General features: G+C 37.7%; 1 long non-coding RNA gene and 1 pseudogene across 2 annotated transcripts in view; one reads left to right on the top strand and one right to left on the bottom strand.

The window, feature by feature from the left end:
• Positions 1-17,322, bottom strand: part of LOC114686191 — a 60,455-nt gene that overhangs the window by 12,519 nt on the left and 30,614 nt on the right. For both annotated transcript variants that reach the window (XR_005092280.1, XR_005092279.1), the window contains 2 exons: positions 16,931-17,042; positions 8,310-8,536 (listed from right to left, as the gene is read on the bottom strand). This is a non-coding gene — a long non-coding RNA (uncharacterized LOC114686191). The remainder of the gene's footprint in view (positions 1-8,309; positions 8,537-16,930; positions 17,043-17,322) is intronic.
• Positions 10,571-11,176, top strand: LOC114686190 (annotated as a pseudogene).

Genomic DNA, 17,322 nt, shown 5'->3' with positions numbered 1-17,322 from the left:
CAAATACACTTATTTGCTAAGCCTAGAGCTCTCTCTCTCTCTCTCTCTCTCTCTCTCTCTCTCTCTCTCTCTCTCTCTCTCTCTCTCTCATACATACACACACACACACACACACACACACACACACACACACACACACACATGCATACAGATACATGTTCACATACACTTGTGTGACTCTTTTCCTGGGGAGATATGAAAAAAGGTCTACTCATCTCTGATGGGGAAGTAATGAGAGGCCAAAGTAATAATATCATAAAAGTCTAACTTGATGAATCAATGAATTTTATTGGAGTTATTTACAGGAGTATAGGTGAGGGATTACTTGCAGAAGCATGGGTGACTCAAAGCTATTTCACTAATAGTCCACCCCAGTCAGCAGGCTATGACTCACAAAATATGGAACCCTGGCACTTGACTGGCTGGAGAGTCTTCCGCAGAAGCTCTTACTGCTCATAAAACCTTGGTAAGGGCAAAGTGTTGTGAATCTTGTAAGTTTCAGGGAATTTATGAGACTTGTGAGATGTTGATTTTCTAATCTTTAATGTGCCTTCTTCAATATAGAATGTTCCAACTTGAGTCAATTGCTTTATTTCAACACAAACACACACACGCACACACACACTTGTGCTCTCCTCATAGAATATGGCTTTTCTAATAAACCTTGCAATGTATCTAGCTCTTTGATAATTGCTGCCATACATAGTTCACTCTGTAAATAATCATAAAAGATTAAAATGCTTATTAGCTTCACAGTATTAGATATTAGACAATAGAAATAAATTTCTTAAAATCATTATTTAGAGGATATATACAATGAATTTGAGTTGACTGGTTTATGCTACATTAAAATATATTAGAACACTATAATAAATAAAGCAAATCAGGTCTGTTTTCATTAATATCTCAAAAGAGGTACATATTAAGTTTATATGTGACTTTGCAATTGAAAAATATATTAATATCTTTTTGAGTCATGGAGGAAAGTGTCAAAATCATATTTAAATTGGTCTAAATTCAGCCACTCCAAAATAGCTGCCCTTAGCTTGAATCTTATTTTCTCATTTGTTTAGAAACAGATTCAAATACGTATTAGCTTCACATTACTATTAGAACAAATTACCAAACTCAGTGGCTTAATAAAATGCAAATTTATTATCCTACAGTCCTGCAGGTAATAAATCTTACAAGGCTAAAATAAAGGTGTAAAGTGCTTTCTAGAGACACTGGTAGACAATCCACTTCCTGACTTTTCCAAGTTTGAGGGCTGCCACATCACACCCTTGGTTTCTGGAAAACTTTCTCGCTTTCAAAGACAAAAGACCAAATTGAGAATTTCTCAGATTGTATCATTCTAACTTTCTGTCCTGCTTCCATTTTAAAGGACTCGTGTGATTATGTTAGGCCTGACTGGTATATTTCCAGGCACTCTTTCTACTTAAAGTCAGCTAATTATTCACAATTTTGTTTCCATTTGTCATCTTTATTGTTCTTTGCCATCAGCTACAACATATTTATAAACTTTTTTATTTTCTTTACTGTTTTGCAGTGATGAAACCAGGATCTTGCACTTCTAGCTAATCACTCTACCATTGAGCATCATCCTGTAATAGGAATCTTAAAAGGTCTTATAATAAAAAAGCCAGAGTCAAATATTGGGGTGAAAGCTGAAAGATCACAGAAGCAAACAGACAGCCACTAGCTTGCCTCTACAAAATCCTCAGCCTCAAGAGAGCGAGTCCTTCTTTCCTCATGCCTTATATACTTTTCTGCGTCCTGCCATATTACTTCCTGGGATTAAAGGCGTGTGTCACCACTGCCTGGTTCTGTTTCTCTCATGTAGCCCAGGGTGGCCTTGAACTCACAGAGATCCAAAAGGATCTCTGCCTCCCAAGTGATAGGATTAAAGGTGTGTGCCACCACTGCCTGACCTCTATGTCTAATTTAGTGGCTGGTTCTGTCCTCTGATCCCTAGGTAAGTTTTATTGAGGTACACAATATATCACCGCATCTTCCCAAGCGTGTATGCCTGTTATTTTAGGGGAGGAGGAGTTAGTTGCCTTAAACTTAATAAACAAGCATTTGCTAAATTTAAAATTAAAACAAAACATGAATTTTCTGAACTATAAAGAATGTTTACATTTTAACCATTATTAAAAAATTTTCAAGCTTAGAAATAAAATATTATCAAAACGCAAGGTTATAAATTATGTTCTTAGAGTTATGTCTCCAAAATTATAATTGCTTGTCTTTCCCTTAGAAAAATACAAAATTGTGCCACTTGTATTATTTTTATTTCATCAAAGTGTAAAAAGTTAAACTCAGTCTTCAACATTGAGTCTCTGATAGCATGTAAATCTTTCTTGTAGGTAAAAATCACCTAAACAGTACCCACTTAGGGCTTTTTGATTTAACTTTTCTCTTGTTGCATGTTATTTACTTATATTTATTCATTTACTTCAAATATATTTTCATTTATTCCTTGAATATTTTATGTGTGTGTACAATGTACTTGATCATATTTCCCTCCCCTCCAACTGCTCCAGGACATCCCACCCTGCAGTATCTCCCTCACAATGGCTTTTTATTTTGTTTTTTAAACAGCCCAACTTTGTAACTGGAGTTTTCCTGCCTTGCCCACAGTCAGGACAAATCTTTGTCACTCACCAGTCCCACAGCGGCTCAGACCCAACCAAGTAAACACAGAGACTTATATTGCTTACAAACTGTAAGTCATGGCAGGCTTCTTGCTAACTGTTCTTATATCTTAAATTATCCCATTTCCATAAATCTATACCTTGCCATGTGGGTGGTGGCTTACCGGTGTCTTCACATGCTGCTTGTCATGGCGGATGCTGGCAGTGTCTCCCTGACTCCTGTTCTCTCAATTCTCCTCTCTGTTAGTCCCACCTATACTTCCTGCATGGCCACTGGCCAATCAGTGTTTTATTTAGTGACTAATCAGAGCACATACAGACCATCCCACATCACAACTTCTTGTTTGTTTTTTTTTTTCTATTTTCTTTTTTTTTTTCTTTCCTTCTAGTACTTGGTCCAGTTAGTGCTGCCCTTATGCAATTCTACACTCTTCACGGTTCTCCTGCCAAGGGCAATTATCTCTGAAGAAAACTGACTTTCTTTCTAGCGGCCATCAACTGGCAATTGTTCTCGGCCAGGTGTGGGGCCTCATGAGTCTCCTCCATCCATGGTGGAATATCAACTGGCTTGTCTTGGGCAGGGTAACAGCAGCAGCAATGAGCTTCTAAGTGCAATGGTCCTGTCCTGTCCAGAAGTCGCTTTTGCAGAGCAATCCTTCCAACCTCTGGCTCTTACATTTTTCCATTCCCTCTTCCATGGGGAGACAGGGCTAAAATGCCCTTACAAATGTATTTGCTGGATCTTTATATATTACACTTTTTACTTTGGCATCTGGGTCCACCCCTCTACCATGCAGCTTTGCATACATTTTTCTGCAGTTCACTGGAGTTGACTGTTGGGTACCTGAGGCTAACCTCATGTTTCTTTGTGATAGCCTATTTGTTTATTCTCAGCCTTGATAACAATAACAAAATACCTTTAAAAATCTACTTGAATTATTACTCTTTTAATCAAGCTACATTTGTACCCATCTTTTCCTAAGACTATAATATTTTTTCATCTATTTAATCAGTATTTTCTTTCATTGAATGGCATTTGTCTATATTTACCTTGCAGGATTTTTCTGAATCATTTTATAGGTTTTTTTGTTTAGGATTCTCAGTACAAATTACATTAAATCATCTTTATCATTTTTTTTTACAGCAGGTTATTTCTGATTGCTTTTGTGCTTGTAACTGCCTCCCCCCCCCCCACACACACTTATTCTGAGTATCTTAAGATTTCTCTAGGTCAAAAATTAAGTATACCTGTATCTACAGATCTGCTGGATAAGTAGGGAAGGTTAAGTTGGTGTGACCTAAAAAAAAAAGAAGTTCTTTGAAGCTGTGTTCCTGAAACATTGAGAATCTAAACCACATTTAGTTCTCAACAGCTTACAGAGCAAGTTTGTGTAAATCATCTCATTTAACCTTCAAGCAGTTCTAAGACACAGACAGTATAATTTTCACTTTTTAGATATGGGTAAAAGTTGATTCCCTGAATAATTCCCTTTAAGCAGAATGGTAGATGATGTCAGCTAAAAAAAAATAATGTCATTTGAATAATCTGGTCTTTTTCTCTTTTGCTCATTTCCAAAGGAAATACTTTCAACATATTTGTGCTATATACTTGATGAAGTAAAAAATAAGAACAAAAATCCACCATTCAGCAATGACCATGCAACACATTTCCTCTCATACAAGTTCTGACTAGATCCATCCCTGCTTAGCTTCTGAGACCAGAAAAGGCTGGAACATTTAGGGTAATATGCTAGAGCTCCCAGGATACCTTTCTGACAAGGTGAAAAGACATTTTGCTGTAATGCTGAGAGTTAGCAAAAGGTTTTACTGCTCTGATAAACATTGGGCAAGGCTGGCATCTCAATCTCCTCCCTTCTTTTCTGCCTTGATACATGTGCAATACCAAGAGATGGGTGATTTTTAGACTCTTGAGGAGCAAGGCAGGAATAAATCTGATAGGATTCACTCCACCAAGGCTGACTCATGCAATGGACACCCACTGCCTTCCTTTCTCCAAGTTCCTAATTTCAGGAGACAAGCATGCCTCTCTATACCCAAGTCATATGAGTAATAGCTTACATTACTTCTAGTTGAAGCATTCTTAATACTTTCAACCACTGATAATGTCAATGCAAGAAAATGTTTTCAGCTCAAAATCACGTATACACTTAACTTCATTTATATCATAAAATAGTTGATACTTTTCTTATCTTTTTCTTATAATTAGAAAGATTAATTAAGGAGCTGTGACCTCACCTGGGAGGAAATAAAACCTCCAGCATTTTAACTCACTGGGCAAGTATTCAAAATGAATTGCTCCCAGAAGCAGAGTTAATTTATGCCAGTTGAATAGAAAATAATATTAGTTTAATTCATTGTGTTTCCAAGTAAATCAGAAGAATAACAATGACTGAAATTTCTTTGTGTACGAATCTAAATATTTTTCCTTATTTGCAAGACTGTATTAGACACTGAATGATTATTTTCATTTACATGGTATAAGCAATTCACTTTCTCATACATCTTAAAAGTCTACCTACACAAGAGATAAGAATTATGCTGTTTTATATTAAAATTGATATAATTTCATGAATCATTTTCATTGGCTGATGATTTATAAACTATTTTCCTCTGGAAAAACCTCATTATTTTTGAAGACACTACTGTTACTGCTCTCTAAAAGAAAAAAGGAAAAAGAATCCAACTTAATATGTACCTACCATGTTGTGCTGATTTACAAGTTAGGAGTGATTTGGGCAAAATTTTTAATTGGTTTTGAATTGTTCAGTTTGTTTCAGGACTACATAAACATTAAATAATTCAAGAAGGAAATGAAACCTTATAACATAGCATACTAAAGTTGTTTGGGCGAGGTTTTTTTTTTTTTTTTGCAATAATCAGATAATTATATATAACTAGTCATCATTACTTGAAACAAATTACTTTCTGTTGAAGCATGAAAGAGGTTTCCTGGCACTATTCTGAGCTCAACTAATCTTATTGACAATAGGTGTCTGTCTGCAGAAACTGTTCATTGGTTCTGTGGATGGGTTGTGCAGCGTGGTATGGGCTCTGCCCTGTAGTGAGCCTCTTTTAATTATATCATTTTTAAAATAAATATTTGTATCTTTTATTTTGAAAAATCACAGGTTCGGGAAACTTGGCAAACAAGTACATATTTGGAGTGCAGAATGCTTTGTCTTTCATTCATTGTAGATTATCTGTAATAATACTCTGCTTCAGGACACAGCAGATCAGTGAAGGGAAAAAAAGGCGCACAGTTATTCACTGTGTATTTAAGTGCTTAAACAGAGGAGTCACTCTGCTTTCAGACAGTCTTGCTCCACTAATTCACTGGAGTCAAATGGTCTCAAGTGCTGTGGTGTGACAATCAAGAGCGTTAAGGCACTTATGCAGTGGAAAGGCTTATCTTTGGGAAAGGGGAGATTCTTTGGCTTTGCCTCCACAGATTAAATAAAATTAAAAACTAAGGAATTTGTCCAACTAATTCTGGCAAAGGGAAAAAAACAAAGTGGGATCAATTATTCAGAGTAGATATAGATGGTGATAGAGTTCAGTAGAGAAGTCCTCTATGGCCTGCACATTTTCTGTAACTAGAACTGGTTTCGTGTTTATGTGTCCTGGAACTGCTCGCTGGGATATTCTTAGGGAGATTCACTTGGGGACAAAGTCACAGCTAACTCTTCCTTCCTATGGAGATGGTGGTAAATCTGCTTACACATGAGAGAATGGACCCACTGGAAAGGTCAATATCCATGGGACACGTGACTTCTCTCTGATATAACCTTAGTTTGTGTTTGAGCATGTTATTACACAACAATGCTGTCATTATTGTATTATAACCATGATGCACTGTATTTTAGCCACACAGACAAGATATTATGTCCATCTTTGTGTGTTAGGAAGTTATTGCTTCTAGATTTAAAACATTACAATAATTATATACGTCCAAAATTTAAGTATAACCATTATGCCACAAAACACACACTAGGTAAAGTATATTAAGTTTAAAGACAAAAAGTGAATGATCAGCTAATTTTAATAATTCACAATGAACCCACTGTAAAGCTTTGGGTTAAAATTTTCATTGATGCCATTTGTGAAATTTCTAAATTGTGCACCATTGGATAACAGTTTTCTACCGTGGGCACTAGATATTTAATTTTTCTCTTTCTATTTTCAATACCAAATGCTACAAATGGAATTTGCTTACATATGTGAGCCTTATGTTTTCCTCTAGAAAAAAAAAAAGAAACAACAAAAGCAAAACTCTCTTATTACCTACTGCTAGCTTTCAGTGTGAGTTGGTTTGTTTTTGTTTTCCTTTTCTGTTGGTGCCATTTTTCTGTTTGTCCTTCCCTACAGCAAGATCCTCTGCTTTAATTCCTACACCTACATCCTACATGTCACCATCTGAAAAGGAAACTTTATTATTTTGCTCTTCTTTAGAAGTACTTCTCATTTCAGAAGTAACTTACAAGGATCAGTCACAGGGATTTCAAGTGGAATGGGTGTGAGGCTTGCTCTAGGTAGCTATTGTTTTCTTATTAATCACCTGAAATATACAGGGAAGGGAGGAATGAAGAGTTATTCGTGTTTTTTTCCACAGCTCTGCAGTAGTTCTCCCGTGGGTTCTGTGCCATGGTTTGGGATAAAGGCTGAGCATGTCTTCATGGCCATTCATTCCTACATGTGGAAGTTGAAGCCAGGTGTCCACAACTGGAACTATTGGTGAAAACTTTTCTAATTATCTCCATTTGATTTCTTGACTTTCTTGTGATGTTGTGAATAGATTTACGGAACAATCAAGAAGGGAAGTAACTTGAGCCTAGGTGGTCTTGTTCAAAGTTCTTACTTTTAAGAGTTCTGCTGTGTCAAATGGAGGTGGCACACGCCTTTAATCTCAGCACTTGGGAGGCAGAGGCAGGCAGATCTTTTGAGTTTGAGGCCTACCTTGGCTACAGAGCGAACTCCAGGACAGTTAGGGCTGTCACACAGAGACATTCTGTCTTAAAAAGCAAACAAAACAAAAGAGTATGCCCTGGAGCACCACACACACACACCACTACCACCTTTTCTTTATTTTTCTCCTGCTGCTTGGGTTCAGCTCAAGTGTTAACATCACAAAGCATTAGCACAGGAGGAACTGTATTTCCTTTCTTTTCTCCCTCCCTCCCTCCCTCCCTCCCTCCCTCCCTCCCTCCCTCCTTCCCTCCCTCCCTTCCTTCCTCTCTCTCTCTCTCTCTTTTCTTTCTTTCTTTCTTTCTTTCTTTCTTTCTTTCTTTCTTTTCTTTCTTTCTTTCTTTCTTTCTTTCTTTCTTTCTCTTTAACTGGGAGGGTTTTTTTTAACATTTATTTTATTGTTTGTTTAGAATTTCATATATTTCATTTCCCCTCCACAAAGTACCCTATCCAACTCCCTTCCTCTCTTCTTCTTCCCACTCCCTCTCAACTTCATGATTTCTTTAAACATACACATATAAACACACACACACACACACACACACACACATCAATGAACTCAGTAGGTTGTATGTATACATATATTTTTCATATCATGTTTAGAATTGACTGAAAAAAAATGAACACATACACACATGACTTGTTGAGTCCATTTAGTGTTGCTCATACCTGTGTATTTAGGAATGGCTTCTTGGGATTGGATAAACTGTCAGAAGGTTCATTTCTGGACAAGACTGATTTTCCTTTTCTCAGCAGCCCTCAATTGCCTGTATCTCTTCATCTGGGGTGAGGTCTTACGAGATTTGCTCCTCTCTTGCTGGTATGTCCACTAGCATTGTTGGTATACAAGGCTTGTTTAGGCAGCCATATTGCTGAGGTTTCACGGGGGCGTATCCCTGTCGAATACAGAAAACGCCATCACAAAACAGATGTTTTGGTCCTCTGTATCCTTTTCTGAGATGAACCCTGAGCCTTAGGTGTAGAGGTTCTGTTGTAGATGTATGAGCTGGGCAGTGAACAGTAAGGTATTCTCATAGTTTTGACCAGCTGAGGATTTCTGTGATAGTGTCTCTCCACTGCAAAAGGAAAGTTCTTAAAGAGCTACACACTAACCCGTGGGTACAAGGGTAAGTTTTTAGAATGCTGTTGGGAATTACATTGACTTAGGAAAGTGCCAGTAGGGGCTTCTCCGTGGACATTCATGATTCCATCAGCCACAGTAGTTGACTAGGCTAACACTATCAGGCAAGAATTCTCATCTACTGAGTGGACACTGATGCTACGTGTTACGCCCAAGATAAGTGCCACTATTGTATCCCTAGGTGTATCTTATCCTGCTGGTCACTGTTGTGATTTGTCACTTTACAGCTGAGTAGGGTTTTTAATTGCCATTCTCCTCTGGTAGCATCCACAGCAAAGGATGTTTTGAGAGCTAGTCCTAAGGCAGATTCCAGATTGATTCCTTCATGGCCTAAGTCTGAAGTGTATGGCATCTTAAGAAATAAGAGCTTACGTTAAAGTTCTGGTTGGCCTACATTGTTCTGGGATTCTCCCAAGCTCCCCTGACTGCTAGGTCAAAGGAAGGTTCTGGATGCCTGGCACCATGGGTTTTTGTTAGACAGCTGCTCTTGCGGGGAGCACTCTTACCCCAAGTGATGTGACTTCGTTTATATTATTGGTATGTTCATACGCATATATTTCTATACATTATGTAAGTATTTTTAGGTTAAAAATAAAATAATGACTTTGTTGTTTTTTTAATTCTCCTTAGTATTCTTTATCCCTCCTTTCCCTTAGTATTCTTAATAACCAACATGAAAGCCAACAATTTTTAACCATTTCTTGGCTAAATATCATCTTATTAGTTACTGCCTATTAAATTAATGTAATTTCCCTCCACCCCTCAATCTCTACTAAGTGTTTTTCTTTCTTTTTTATTATATATATATATAAAAATCTAGTGCTTAATGAAGGCTTTTGTTCATCTATTAGGTAACATTTCTGTATTTGTTTCTTTGCAAGCTGAATTATATAGTTCTTTTAAAGTATAATTAACTTTCTCTGGAAAGATTTCAATTTTATTCTACAGGTTAGATTTCAATGTTCTGATATTTCATTCAGAATTTTTGAATTTTAATTCAAAAGGGAAATTGGCTTGTGATTTTTTTATATCATGTTTAAGGCTGACTAAAATAAAATTGAACATAAAATCGAGTTTTAAAAAGTTCCATTTAAATTTAATACTGATGACAGAAAGTGGTCTGTGTGGTAAAAACTAAAATGCATTGATGAGCAGATATTTGTTTTATAGAGAAACATCTTCAATTTTCTAAACTGTCTCTTTGTCTTAAACTAAGACACATTGATGAGCTGATACTTGTTTTAAAGAGAAACATCTTCAATTTTCTAAACTGTCTCTTTGTCTTGGAAGGCATAGGTAACATTGTTCAAAACATAGATAACGGTAATCACGGATGAAAATATCACTAGAAGTGCTGACGGCAAATTTGAGTGTGCATCAAATAGACACTGAATGAACAGCTGAGCAGTCTCGGAATGACTGACAGACACAGTCAGATTTGGTGCCCTCTGTATATGCACTAGTTAGTTTCGTCAACTTGAGGGCCCCTAAATAACACGGAAAGAGAGTCTTGATGAGGGATTGTCTACCTAGACCAGGCTGGCCTGTGCACATATCTATGGGGAGCCATCTGAATGACATTGACTGATAAGGGAAGACTCGACCCACGGTGGACAGCGCTATTCTTGAGTTTGGACTCTAGATAAGAGTAGGGAAGCTATCTGAGAACTTAACATGCACACATTTGTTCTCTCTTTCTACTGTGGATGTGATGGGAATGGGTGTTTTTAGTCCCAGCTACACTTTAATTCCATACTATGATGAATTATACCTTGAAATTGTGAGCTATGAATGAGTTTTGAGGTAAATAAACCCTTTCTTCCCTAAGTTTGGTTAGGGAATTTAATCACAGCAATAGAGATGAAACCAGAGCAGGTTGTAATGTAACATTTAGTATTTTTTCCGCTCTTTGGCCCCCGCAGCAGAAGCAAGATGACGAAAGGAACGTCATCCTTTGGAAAGCGTCGCAATAAGACACACACGCTGTGCCACCGCTGTGGCTCTAAGGCCTACCACCTTCAGAAGTCGACCTGTGGCAAGTGTGGCTACCCGGCCCAGAGCAGAGAAAGTGTAACTGGAGTGCCAAGGCTAAGAGACGAAACTCCACCGGGACTGGGCGGATGAGGTACCTGAAAACTGTCTATCGAAGATTCAGACATGGATCCCGTGAAGGGACAACACCTAAACCCAAGAGGGCAGCTGTTGCAGCATCCAGTTCATCTTGAGGAATTTCACTCAGTCATAAAATAAATGTTCTGGTTTCAAAAGAAAAAAGAAAAAAAAAGTATTTTTCCCTAACACCTCCATCCAAAACTCTCACGCCAAGGCTTAAATTTTCATTTGAAAAGAATACAGGAAGCAAAAAAAATTCACACCATAATTAAGAAATCAGAAAAATCCATAATGACACATCTTGAGAATGAATTCAGCTTCTTCAGGAGCTTAAGGAAACACAGGAGTAAATGGAAAGAACGATGAACTAAGGGCAAAGCACATATCCGACAATTGAGAGGGCTTGACCAGCAGCTGGATTTAAGCAGTACCATGAAACTGTTCCTAACTTGACCAGGCATAACTTTTGTTATAGTTATGTACTCAAAAGTCCATATTTGTAGAGACTTTTTCGAAATTGTGTAAGAGCGATATACATTGCTTTAATTTTGGAAATAAAAAGAGGAATGTGGGGCATGTTCTTTGTATGTGCGATAGAGCAAGTTTTTTTCTGATTTGCATGTCACTTATAGTGACAGCTTTTGTTTAAACATCCTAAGATGGTGACACTTATTCTTGTATTTGTCTTAAGTTTTATTTAATTTTTGTTGGAAATATTTTTTTCAAACAATTGTATTAATTTTTTCATCATAATATTTTTAAGTTTTTATGTGTGAGAGTGTGAACCTGCATAAGTTTCTGTGTATCATGTACATGCAAGAACCTACAAAACAGAAGAGGGTACCAGATCACCTGGAACTGGAGTGGCAGGTGATTGTGTGTCACCATCTGGGTGCTGGGATCAAAACCTGCATCCATTACAAGAGCAATAAGTACTCTTAACCAGTGAGCCACATCTCTAGCCACTCAAGTGTAGCAGGAATCTTAAAAGTTCTTATTTATAAAATCAATCCTGAGCCAGGTATTGAGGTGAACTGGAAGATCAGAGAGACAGAACAAGCCACAGCTACCTCACCTGGCCGACTTCTCAGCTGGTCTTGTTTCCTCAGACTGGAAGCCTCTGTGTCCTCATATCCGAATGGCTCTCAGTTGAACTGTGCTGCTAGAAGCCTGAAAGCTTAACCAGCCAAATGCTTCTAGTTACTGGTCCTCATGCCTTATATACCTTTCTGCTTTCTACCACCACTCCCTGGGATTAAAGGCTCACTTTCTGGGATTAAAGGCATGTGTCACCATGCCTGGCTGTTTCCAATGTGGCCTTGAACTCACAGAGATCCAGAGGGATTTCTACCTCTGGAGTGCTAGGATTAAAGGTGTGAGTGCCACCATTTTCTAGCCTTTGTATCTAGTGGCTGTTCTGTCTCTGAGCCCAGATAAGTTTATTAAGATGTACAATATTTTGGGGAACACAATGCCACCACACTCAAGTTACCAAAGTTCTTATAAATTTACTTGACTATGCATCTGAATTCTATTTAAATTATGAATATGCAGATGTACATGTATGTATATTTATAATGTGTGTGTGATTATGGGTATGTGCACCTTAGTCAGGTACCTGTGGTGATGAGAGACATAGATCCCTCTAGAGCTGGAGTTACAGGTGGTTCTAGCAGTCCAATCTGGGTGCTCGGAACAGAACTCCACTGCAGGTTTAGTACATGCTTTTGACAGATGAGTCATCTCATAAAGTGTTTGAGGACAAGACTTTGCTTAATATATTTCAGGTGCCTAATATTTTTAAATTCTATATTTTATATATAAACCAAATTATCTATGGTTACTTAGCTATTCTTAAAGAACTTGCTTTAACTGATAACTAAAATCTAAATTGTATGCATTGATGGGCTACAACATATGTTTTGATGCATGAATATTTCATGCGATGCTTTTATTGGTAAACATATCTACCTCCTCAAACAGTTTTCATTTCTCCACAGTCAAACCCAGTTCCCATTTTAAATCTCATTAATTCCCCACAATGTCCTCAATATTAAGCAATCTGTACAATTATGTTTTTTTCTGTTTATGGCAAATATAAAATGGAATAGTGTTTCCAATCTTTCTTGTTAAACTATTTGAAATTTTTGCCTATATGTTTCTTTCACTGTACTGTGTCCTCATTTGGATTTATTGTCATTGGTAATATATTCATCCTTACTTCTATCTTACTTTGGGCTAAAAATTGTCCCTCCTTTTATATTTTGTTGCTGGTATCTTTATTTTCTGCTTTTGAATAAATTGACTCTGTTTTCTCACTACAAATTTCCTTTTTCTCAAGATTCTTTCTACATAAAGATTCCACTAGAAAATTCTTAGAATTGATAACCCTTTCAGCAAAGTGCCACAGTCTCCCCTACAAATGCAGAGATCACCCTGAAAAAGGAGGCAGAAAGGTTGTAATGGCCAGAGGTGGAGGAGGACCAGACCAACACAGTATATCTTTGACATGACTGGACCCCTGCATTTGTAAAACCTTAGCAATTGTGATTGCTTGAACAAAATCAAGCCAGTCAATATTCCAGCACGGATAGGGAGGATTCATAAGTGCATTCTAGGAACTATGACACTGTAATACTCCGAGTTGTGAGAGTGTGAGTGAGGTAAAAATACATGTAGCATTTTAGTTCGTTTTCTAACTTCAATGAAATAATCTATCATGACACAAGATTTTATACCTTCAAAAGCATCAGTGAGCTGTTAAATTCAGAAAGGGAAGATTTATTCAATTGCTTCATGCAGCTTGGAACCTAAGATAACACGAGCAATTGTTAACTTTAGAATATTCTGTTCTGTTCACATTGTTTTTACATTAAAATTATACATGCACATGTATTGACTATGGTTGTCCATTTCTAGGAATTTGGGTATTCTTGTTTTTAAAAAAAGCAGCCTATTTTAAGATTTTATTTTACATATTTTATTTTTATTTTGAGGGGAATCCAAATATCTACACCATGAACTTAAATTCCTATGGCTGCCAGAACTGACGGAGAATTATCAAGGCAGAGCCAAGTTCACTCAAGACTGTCTACGGCGCTCTTATAGTTATAGACAAACCAAAATATTGACAAGATCTTCTCAAAACAGCATGTATAACTTGTGGCTGAAATAAGCCTGATGTAAGAAAGAATACAGATGGTAGTATAATCATAGGCTGGGTCTACGAGATGCCAAACAACCCATTCAGAAGTGAAAGGCTCAGTAGATCAGTTGGTGGGTTTTGTGTACATGCCATCAAGCAGCAGACTTTACTGACTTCACAGAATTGACTGGCTCTTCGACTCCACTTGAGCAGATGTTTCTCTATAATATAGGATTATTATTACTTGTCAAATCTGTAACTCAAATAAGTTCTATGAATAATGAACTCCTTCCCTGCTTCAAAAGAACCTGAAAGTCCCTCCGTCTCCACCCTTTCTCTGAAACTCATTCCTATAGATCATCCTCAGATCTTCCATCTTATCCCTAGACCTACCACATGGTCCCCACCATGAAATTCTGCCTCACGCCATATGTACTCTAAAGGAAAGCAAACAAGTGGTGATAGACCAGAACTGTGGTCCATTGAAATCTTCCCTTCCTTGTTTTTGTCAAATTTGTCATGAAATGCAGCAAACCATTGAGAGACAGATAAAAGTAGATGAAATGAACAAACAGAAAAATGAAAAATGCATGAAAAAGTACTCAGAAACTTACACTGGAGAGTTGCTCATGTGAATATTAACTAATGATACATAAACATTAATAGTCTTAAGGAAGAAAATTCAGGTACCATTATGACTTTGATTCTTCTACTTTGTTAAAACTCATATTGGGTTATTTTTTTGAAGGAGCATTTAGGGCATGGACAATGTGATGTATCTTTGCTCAGTGTGATGGGGACCTGAAGGAGGTGCTTTGAAATCATGTGGGGACAATAAATAAAGCTTTCTAATGATTGATTAAAGATGGCAACTACAACTTTCAGAAACCATGATTTCCCATGCTTTCATGGCATAAATGCCTATTACTGAGAGCAGGCAGTCTCTTAAGAATGGGTAGAACAGCCGGGCGGTGGTGGCGCACGCCTTTAATCCCAGCACTTGGGAGGCAGAGGCAGGCAGATCTCTGTGAGTTTGAGGCCAGCCTGGGCTACCAAGTGAGTTCCAGGAAAGGCGCAAAACTACACAGAGAAACCCTGTCTCGAAAAAAAAAAACAAAAACAAAAACAAAAAAAAAAAAAAAAAAAAAAAAGAATGGGTAGAACATCTTGTTCACTCCATCTATGGTGATGAAAGCTTTGCTGGGTATATTAATCTAGGCTGGCATCTGTGGTCTCTTATTGTCTGCATTACATCTGTCCAGGACCTTCTGGCTTTCAGAGTCTCCATCGATGGGTCTGCCTTTATAAGTCACTTGGCCTTTTTCCTTTGCTGCTCTTAATATTCTTTCTTTATTCTGTATGTTTAGTGGTTTAATTAATATGTGGCAAGGCCCTCTGCATAGCAAGACAGTTGTGTAGCATGATCTGCTTGGGGGAGCCCCTGGCAATAGAATCAGAGCCCATCCCTGGTGCATAAGCCGGCCTTTTGGAACCCACTTCTATGATGGAACCCCTTGCACAGCCTTAGGGCAGGGGTTGGGGGAGGCTTGGACCTGCCTCTACTAAATGTACCTCCTTAAGGAGGCTTTACCTTCTTGTAGGAAGGAATGGAGGGTGGGTTGGGAGGGGGAGGCTGGGGAAGTAGGAGGAGGGAAGAAGGGAATCTTTGGTATGTAAAATAGACGAAAAAAATTCTTAATAAAAAAAGAATGGCTAGAAAAATTTTATAGGAAAAAAAAGTTTTTCTAAAGTAGAGCATATGTATGAGCCTCTATCACTCTCTTTCCTGTTAATGTCTTATTTATCTTATTTAGTAGCCCTTTAAGATTTGACATACTGTGTGGAGGTTTTTCCTCAACCAAAGAGTGTACAGGAATCCAAATGATTTTTAATGTGTGGCCAGAAAAATCTTTCTTACTTTGTGGTAGTTTGAATGTAATTGGCCACCATAATTTCATAGAAAGTGGCGCTATTAGGAGGTGTGGCTTTGTTGGAGTGGATATGGCCTTGTTGGTGGAAGTATGCCATTGTGGGGGCAGGCTTTGAGGTTTCCTATGCTCAGGATATCGGCCAGTGTGTCAGTTGACTTCCTGTCTCCTGCAAGACGTAGGACTCTCAGCTACACCTCCAGCACCACATCTGACTGCATACTGCCATGCTCCCATGAACCTCAGAAACTGTAGGAGAGCTACCCCAATTAAATGATGTTTCCTTTATAAGAGTTGCTGTGGTCATGGTGTCTTTTCACAGCAATAGAAATCTTAAGACATATCTATTATGTACCATGAATAATTTAGCTACTTTGATACATATAAACAAATGCAGAAGTAGATTAATTAGCCTTAAAACTCAACATAATAAAAACAGAATATCTTAGTATCTACTACAAAAATGTAGATGCCTTGTTTGCTTTCATTGATGTGCTCATTTTGTATTTTCTTGGGCTCCTTTGTATAATTTGTATTTGTATAATTGCTTTGATTCTTTCCTTTCCAGATAATTAGTTAATGAGCTTATATGAAGCACCTACTCTGTGTCAGAATTGAAACTGCTTAAGGATCTTGTTTAACTTTCAAACTTGTAAAGGTGCCAAATGATTACATTTGAGCAAGCAGTGCTTGCTCAGATTTCTGCTCAGTATTATTATTTATATTTGTATTAAAACATAACTCTTATGGTCTTACAATCTTGTTCCAAACTCAAGTGCATTAAAGGACCAGTGGGTTAGATTTTTATCCACACAGACATAGTGAACCATTTAAAACTATGAGTATTGCATGTTTGCAGTCTCCATTGGGGATTCAGGCTTGTTTGGAAGGGGCAAACACCCTGGCACAACCTCCATGTTGGGTTGTGGTCCTGGCTTAGGAGTCATAGGAGGCTGGGTCTCACCTTCTTAGGCCTTGGGGAATCCTGTCATTGTCTTCCATTTTAAAGTTATCTTCTCAGCTACAGAGGGTGGTCAGCCATAGTGGGAATGTGAGGAAGATCCAGTAGATCATGCCTGGGTGAGGAGATACATGATCAGTAATGAAATGATTCAGGCAGCCTTGGTCCTCCAAGAGGAGTGCTCTGTGACTAATGGCAAAGGAATCTCAATCTCTGGCCAGTATCATACATATCAACGTGGTCTTGAACTCTTAGTTTTTCTAAAAAAAAAAAACCCATATTTTCTTCAGTTTTCACTACTTTGGAGGCCATCTGTATCAAAGTATGCTATGAAGGCAATTGAAGAGGACTATCAGTTTAAAGGGAAAAAAGAAAAAAATGCTTGATGAGGGGAC

Source organism: Peromyscus leucopus, chromosome 10, assembly GCF_004664715.2.
Source record: "Peromyscus leucopus breed LL Stock chromosome 10, UCI_PerLeu_2.1, whole genome shotgun sequence".
Classification (NCBI taxonomy): domain Eukaryota; kingdom Metazoa; phylum Chordata; class Mammalia; order Rodentia; family Cricetidae; genus Peromyscus; species Peromyscus leucopus.
The sequence above is the reverse complement of the archived record's forward strand: the minus strand, read 5'-3'. Positions and strand labels throughout refer to the sequence as shown.